The following is an 8,377-nucleotide window of genomic DNA, read 5'->3' on the forward strand; positions in this document are numbered from 1 at the left end:
TGTGAGGACCTCGGGTGAGTCCCTTACCCTCTCTGGGTCTCAGTTTCCTATCTATACAACAAAGGAGTCAGTCCAGATGATGTATTGGTTCATTTCTTGCTCTGATCGCCATTGCTTCTATGACAAGATTGTCATTGCTTCTATGACAAATTCTATGACAGAGGATAAACCTCTCTCTGAAAAGCCTGGTAAGCTGACTACCAGGCACAGGAATCCAGCATTTTGCAAGACCTTCCTCCTCTTGGAAAGAGGACCCCCTCACTTCTCCACAGCCCGGCAGCCCCCACTGAGAGCATAAGCCTTCATCCAAGCTTTTTGTGATAAAGCAGCCAAAGTGGGGGTGAGGCTGGGAGAAAAACCGGCGATCGGGGAGGATGGAGAGCTCTAGGGTGCTGGAAGGATTTCTAGTCCGTATTCCTACCCCTGCTTCCTTTCCTGAAACTGCCGAGAGAACTGCATTCTGAGTCCTTTGTTACTGTTGTTGTTTCTCTTTTTCCTTTGAAGGCACTGTCTATGGGAATAAAGGTTCATAATCTCAGGGATCGCTGAGCTAATTTATGAGATGAGAAAAGGAAGTTATTTTCTGTGCACGTAGCATGATATTCCCCCTGACAATGCACACACTGGGCCGCCAGTGCCTGGCTTGCTTCTCCTCCACGCCACTTGGTATTCTGCTCACAGCGCAGAACACAGGAGAGTCAAGGCCAAACACAGATGACGCACCATAGAAACAGGCCAAGAGCACGCTGTTTTCTGGGGACTGGATCCCGTTACCCTCTTATTGTTTGGGGACAGCAGGAAAGGGAAATAGGAGCGGGCCCTCAGCAGTGTCTGAAAGACGAACACCCATGCTACATCTCCATAGAACCCACCCGCAGGAACCTCGAAGAACAAAAACCCATCTCCGAGCTGCGGGTCCCCTGGTCCACCAGTAACAGCAACTACACCTCTAGCCGGCCAGGGGCCAGGCACTTGCAGGCCCCGTGGAGTATACGCAGTAGGGTGAGCTGAGGCAGAGCTAGAAGCTTCCAGGAAGGAATATGAGAACAGACACTGAGAAAAGCTCGCCCATGGGCACATACCCTTGCCAGGAGAGAGTACCTTTTCCTCTTCTGCAAGCTTTCCCTGCTCAGCTTAAAGGGTCTTAAAACTAGAGCTGGAATGAGGATAGGGAGAAACCGGTGACGACCATTTCTTGACTGACGCCATGGTTCAGACCTGGCGCTAGGGACTGGGAGGTATTGGACCAGCCAGTCCTCCCAGATACCACACTTCATGGTTAAGGAGAGCTAAGGAGCCTGAGACTCAGAAAGTTTATGAAACCTGGCCAGGCTAACACAACTAGTAAATCACTGAGCCGGGGGGACCAGAACCCAAACCAGATCTGGTCCCATTGGGCCACACGGTCACCTCCCATCCATATAAGTGCTAGCTACACAGTAAACACTGTGGATGGAAGTGTGTGTGTGTATGTGTGTGTGTGAGAGAGAGAGACAGACAGACACAGAGAGACAAAGACAGAGAAACAGAGTACGTGTTTGCATACAAATCTCCAAACACTGGGGGATCTGAACGCAGGTCAGTCCAGCAGAGCGAACCACCCAAACCTCTCCTTGGCCATCTTTCCCAATTCCAAGAATCCTCCCTGTGAAGGCAGCCGGGCCAAGTTACCAGCCTTGACTTTACTGGAGCTGGAAGCCTATGTGACTGTGACCTACCCCCAGGTGTCTCACGAGCTACCCCTACCCCACGGTCACCTCTTCAGCCCGTGATACCCCAATGAGTTCCATCTGGGCCACTGGGCCGGCAGTAGACCAGCCCACCACAGCAGCTTCACAAAGCTTCTCCCCCCTGGCCTCGGAGCAGTGGTCACGCGGTCACAGGGAGCGTCAGAGGCCTGAGGAGGAACCACGGACCCTGTGGGGCACTCTGCTCTGCATTTTTGGGCAGCTCGACTTCTTTCAGGCTTGCCTTGGCTTTCCCCCAATCAGCTCCTGTTTCTGGTTGTCACTAAGTTGCTGTGTAAAAGTAGAAGCGATGTGGAGAACAAAGGCAGGGAGGAGTCCGAACAAAAATTAAATGTCCTTATAACCTGGGGCCCACGGACAAGCGCTTGAAGGCCGGCAGGGTGTGACGGTCCTCCAGGAAAACTCCCAACTATCTCAACGTTAACGCTTTGCCAGAGGGAAAAACCACCTTATCTTGACAATAGCCAGGCCTCTAAGAGCTGGTGAGTCCTTCAGCATAGGAAAGTCCTTCTGGAAACTTCCCTATGTCTTTACGTTCCCCCCAGCTCTAACGTACATAATCAATTGCTCCTCACAACCCTGTGCTTTCATAAAAAACACTTTTCTGCATCTCAAGAATTCTTGGCCATCAGCTCCGAACCCCAACCTTCAAACCACATCACAAGCACCCGTCTCCTTGCTGCTTCCCCCAAAACAAGAAAGACAATTAAGAGATTCAACAAAAGGAAACGAAACACAGGGCATCATCCTAGATGATGTGCCTACAGAGAGGGGGCAAATGTCGAACCTTCCAAGAGCAGAGGGGGGCCCACTGTGGAGAATCGCACCAGGACAATAAGTGCACACGGGACTGACCCACTCAAAAGCAAGATGTATGGGTGGAATGAAAGTCTCCACAATAGGGTCTGGATCATGGCTCCTTCCTGCGCAGCCTGGAGCCTATTAGGAGGTGGTGGAGTGACGCTGGTTTTCAAGGGAACTGTCAGAGACATCCCTCTTCTACACTTGGTCCCACCTCAAAGCATCTACATGCAGCTCTCCACCCTTCAACCTTCTCAGGCAAGGTGTTAAAAACAAACCTTTCTGAATAAATTCTCCCCAGCCAGAGATATTTGCATTACAACTGGGAACAAATCCCTAAGGTCTGGGAGCGGCTGCTCTCTGTGGCCTGACCTGGGAATCCTACAGAAGACACAGGGGGGAAGCCGGCTGCCTCCCAGCCAGGGGAGGTCTCTTCAGAAGAAAAACCACCTCCCCTTGCTTCACTTGTCAAAGGGTTTAAAGCGAATAACCTGGCCCTCAGGAATACTGAATCCTGAGGATTAACCGGCTCTAAGCTTCCTCAAGTCGGGGTTAATGGGAGCCAAACACTGAGAAGGCACGAGGTATCAGGCTGGCTTCTCGCCCGGGCCCGAGAGGACCGAGGGAAAAGCACCCCTGAGAAGGTCACCCCTGAGATGCCCCACTCCAGAATCTCCCATCTCCCCGCAGGCGATGGAGACAGCCCTGCAGAGCGCTGCCGCTGGCCGGTGTGCAGCCAAATGAGAGTAGAGAGGCACCAAGAGAGAGCTTCCGGAATCTTCTTAATTGGGTGCACAGAATCCAGAGTCTACTGACGGCCATTTAAATACCAGCACCATTAGCTGTGTCGCTATGGAACTACCTACCAGATGTGTAACAACCGTCTTTACTGGTCTGTGTGCAGCTGGCTATACCTTCTCTGGGCTCGTGCCCCATTTGCTCAAATGGCTGCTTCCTCATCTGCTGCAATGAGAGTGCCTTGGTGTCACCCCACGACATGGTGTCCCCTGTGCCCCCATAGGACGCCCAGTTCATGATCAGGCAGAAGAGCGGTGTAGAGGTCAAATGACTGCTAGCATCTGATTTTTATTAAAAACAACAACAACCATTCTCTTGCCACCAGAGTATTTTATTTTTCTGCTGGGAGAAGAAAAGCCCTGTGAATGTTTTATTCAGCAGGAACTAAAACACTGTTATTATAAAACTTTCTTTTCCAAACTAATTCCCTGAGCTTCCGCTGCCAGAATGCCTCCTCTCTAGGGCAGGTCTGCCTTCATTCATTGACTTCTGAGATCCTTCTAGAAAATCTGCCACCCAGACTCCAGCAAGCAGCAGATGGTCTCCACGGGGCTGTGGGACTCATTGTGGGGCAGCCCCGCCCAGGATGGCTCTGAGAAAACCCACAAGCTGAGTTCTCATCGGAAAGGAGCACCACGTTGCTGTCCTTACCAGGATGCTCTTCAGGAGCAGATCAGAGCCTGGTGATGGCCCTCGGGATGAGGGGAGGGGTGTTCCTAGCTGCACTGTCCCCTCAAGAGTTCTGAATAAAGCATCACCCCCAAAGTCAGCCTGTTGGCCAAGGACCCCCTAAGTTAGTAGAGGGAAATATTAGCCAAGGGGAAAATGAGAGACGAGGCATGCCCCAAATTCTGCAAGTTCCTAGCTGGTTCTACAAATAGAAACAATTCTTGTTCTCATCCTCAGAAAGGAATGGGGGAGCCCAAGCCTCCCATAGGACAGTAGTGGATCCCTAAGATGGACTCGCCTTTGATGTTGGTACCCTTCCAACACCACCGATAGAGTCTGACAGAGAACCATAAACTTGTGAAAGCTAGCTCCCCTTTGAGAACTCATCCACACTGACCACTGTGGGAGGAGAAACTCTCCCATGATGGCAGCATCTGGCAGAGCCACCACTGAGAGTGAGGGGGGAGAAAAAGACTAAAGGAAAAAAAAAAAAAAAAACCCAAACCAAAACTCAGTTATAAATGACCTGGAGATGAAGGACATGCTAAAAGAAGCAGTCGGCAGAGACAAAATGGGAATGGCAGCAACGGTGAAAGCAGCAGTCACCCAATGAGTTTGCTGTGCCCGAGACAGTATTGGCACTGGTATCCATTTCCAACTCCTATCCTCTTCCCTGTGTCCCACAGAAAAAAGATTGAAACCGCATCTTCCAGCCTCTAGGAGAGCCACATTTCTGGGTGCATTTAGGTCCAGTAAACAAAACACACTTATGCAAGCTCTGAAAGTTGGAAGACTTGGCAAGCGTGGTAGTGGGCAAGTGGGCGCCAGGAGAGGGGAGAGCTGGCGGCAGGTGGATTCCACATTCCAATGGCGGGCAACCAGTTTGGAGGGTTGCAAAGATGACGCCAGTGGTGGTAGCAGATGAAGTTTCTTGATTTCTGGGGTGTTGACAGAGGTGTGACCTCCAAGCCAGATGCTAACTGGCAGCCTCTGGTGCCACACCTCCAGCCTCTCCAGGGATTTTGCGAGCACTCTTTCTCTATATTACATCCTCTTCCTCTTGCAATCCCTAGAGAGGCAAGCAGACTGGCTGGCTGTTCACCAACCCATTTTCTTTTCTCCTGTGTACCCAACCAGACTAGATGTCTCCTAGCCTTCCTTAGTGTTGGGTGTGACCCTAGGTTCATGGATTGTGACCCATCACAGTTGGGCACCACTTTCAGATCTGAGCTCAACAGCCAACACCTCAAAGCCTCCATGCTCTTTTCCTTTCTATTTGTCCAACACAGACAAGCACAATGACCTTGAAGGCTCCTTGTAGAATCGGTGGAGCCACAGGATGGAAGAGAATGAGCCTGGGTCTCTGCATCACCATTTGGAAGGGAAGCTCTTGGCCGTCACAGTGGCACCCGACAAAACCACACCCGGTGTGTGAGGGGGAAAGAAAGGTGTTGGAGACGAGGAAGGGGTTACAGACACAGTGACCGAGTACAAGATGGCTGAAAGCAGTAGCCACTGAAGATAGGGAGAAAAAAACACCTGCTGTTGTGCTAAGTCACCGGGCCTGTGAGGTTTATCTAATAGGGCAGTTAGCAGCCCCCCAGTTAAAAGAAGTTGTTTCTGTTTCTGCATTGAACTGACTGATAACAGCTCCCAAGATAAAAGAGTAAATCGTTGATAATACATAAACACATTATAGACCACAACCAAAAATAACACGTGAGCTGGCAGAACCTACCTAAAAAGAGAGATTTGGAGTCATTTTAAAGTTCCTGGGTAGAGCTTCAGGAACGAAATTCCTCTGATGTCCTATCAACCCAGGCCCATCATTCCATCCTTATCCTCCTGCACCTGCCGCACACACTGAGCTCCAGGAAAACCACGGAGAAGCCCCCAAACACGCCACAGGTTTTTCTTTCAGAATCCATAAGGGGTGGGGGCCTGGGAAACCAACCTTCCAGGTTCCAAGATGTCCAGAGGTGGCACCCAAGGAGAAGCCTCCCCACTGGACAGATGAAAGGCCATCTTTCTCCACAGTGGACCTTGATGCCGAGAGCCGTTCCCTTTGAATGAGCTCCAGGAGCAGATGCAGATCCCAGAGACAAGTGGGCGCATCCCAAGCTACAGATGTGAGGCCTGGCAACGGAAATGACAACTCAAATAGCATCTCTCACCGATGAGCCGGGCCAGCTGGTCTGTTCCACTGGCTGGGAGTCGTGCCTTAGAAATGGGCCTGCCTTTTTTATTTTCTGATGTGTCACAATCCACCCTTTTGTTGTTTCAGAACATTCTGGAGCAGGGGAGGCTAATCATCCCCCACAGTGTGACATCTGTTTGAGAGGACTGGAGACTCAGGACCAGAACCTCCCTACGTCATCCTGAAGGCAGCTACACGGTCACCGTTGGTCCATCCCCTGCCATTTCCCTTTCAGTGCTGCACGAAGCGAGAAGAGAGAGAGAACACATTCTTCAGGCTGGCAATGTAAACAAACCCTGAGAGAAATACACTGTACTAAAAGTAGAATACAAAATAAACACCCGTCCCTGCTCTGAGAAGATTGATGTTCTTGTTGACTACAGCAAAGCCAGGAGAACCTCTGCACCTATTTTGGTCCCAGCCTTGATGGAAGCCAGTCTTCATTTAGGTCTGCAGTGGCTCAACAGAAAAGGAAAGAAGCCTCAGTCTCTGCTGCTCGTGTCGGTGTGTGTTTTGGCGTCCCAACACAATAAACATCGGCTCGGAGGGCCCGTCTTGGAGTTGAGGACAAAGAGAGGGTGCTCCTGCCTTTGGAACTCTTTCATGACAGAAATGGCACCCGCTTAAAGAGTTGCAACTCACAACAAGTCCGCATAGAGGAGAAGATGTAAACTCTGACCCCAATTAGCTTTGTATCTTGTCAACCCAATGACCACTCTGAACCTAAGACTCAAAATGAGAAACCAGGATAATAGCTCTTTGTTGAGGGCAGAGCATGTGCCAAAAACTGTACTAAATACTTTCTATATTTAATATCATTTAATTCACCCAACAGGACCCGGAGGTAGGCGGTTTTATTCCATTATACAGAGAATGACATTGAGTCTCAGAAAAATTAAGGAAACTGCCCAAAGCCATAGCACTTGTCAGCAGCAGAACCTAGAGCCAAATCCTGTTTTGCTTGACCCCTGAATCCTGTGCTCTTACCCCTGTGCATCTTTAATCAGTATCAGGACTCATCTGGGTAGAGATCTTGCGGCTCGGGGATAGAGACTGGAGAACGGACCTTGAGTAAGGCTGGGCCAAGGGAAGTTTCAGGTTTGGCCAGCACTGCCAGGTCTGTAGGCTTGATTGATACCCAGAGCTAGGGCCCCGCCACGGCAATTCCAGGTCATGAGAGAATCCTTGCAAGGCGGGAGGTCACCTCCGCTCTCTACACCTCTCCCTCTCCACCTCCCCCAAAATAATAAAAATGGAGGGAACCCTGAGAGGACCCATTAATGCTCAATTTCCCGCTGGGGTAATTTGAGTCCACGAGTTCTCTTTTTCAGGAGGAAACCTGAAGAAGCCAGACTCAAGAGGGCTACCTATCGTATGATCCCATGGAGGGAGAAAACGGATGAGTGGCTCGCAGGGGCTGGGAGATGAGGGTAGCAACGGACTACAGAAGGGCACGAGCGCACTTTGGGGGGATGATGGAAATGTCTTCCATCCTAATTGTGGTAGCCTTTATACAAATGCATGTGTCTGCCAAAAGTCATTTAAGCGGACACTTAAAATTGGCCGATTTTACCTCACATAAATCGCATCTCAGTAAAGCTGATTAAAATATATACACACAATTCCCCCCACACCAAGGGCACTAGCTGACCAATCCTGAGCTAACGTTTTCATTGTGTAACTGCATTGCAGTAAACCCCAGAAGCTGAACCCCTCAGTTAGTTGTTCGACCTTCCCAGTCGGGCGACATCCCACAGGCGGCCATGGCAGGCTGACAGGGCCGTGTCCAATGGGAAGAAGGTTCTGAAGGGAAATTTCAGGCAAGTGCTTCTGTAGCCACTGAAATAACTCTGATTGTTAGGGTTACCTTGGCTTCCTGCCTTCATTCCCAGATCTTCAGAGGTCAGACTGTGTATGTGGTAGAAATATTCATCTGGAAAACTGCCCAGAGCCAGATTAATATAACATCACTGTTTTTAACTTGTCTCTCACATGACATACCTGTCTTTATCTTCGTATCTCGTTGCATTTTGAAGGCCATACCTGTCTCTATGCTCAGCCTGAAAAATACATAATAATACCACGGAAAATACTAAACATGCGGCTCCCGCCTACCTCAAGAAGTGTGGCATGCATTAGCAATGAGCGTTACAGTGAGACTAAC

Source organism: Martes martes (genome assembly GCF_963455335.1).
Source record: "Martes martes genome assembly, chromosome: 3".
Classification (NCBI taxonomy): Eukaryota; Metazoa; Chordata; class Mammalia; order Carnivora; family Mustelidae; genus Martes; species Martes martes.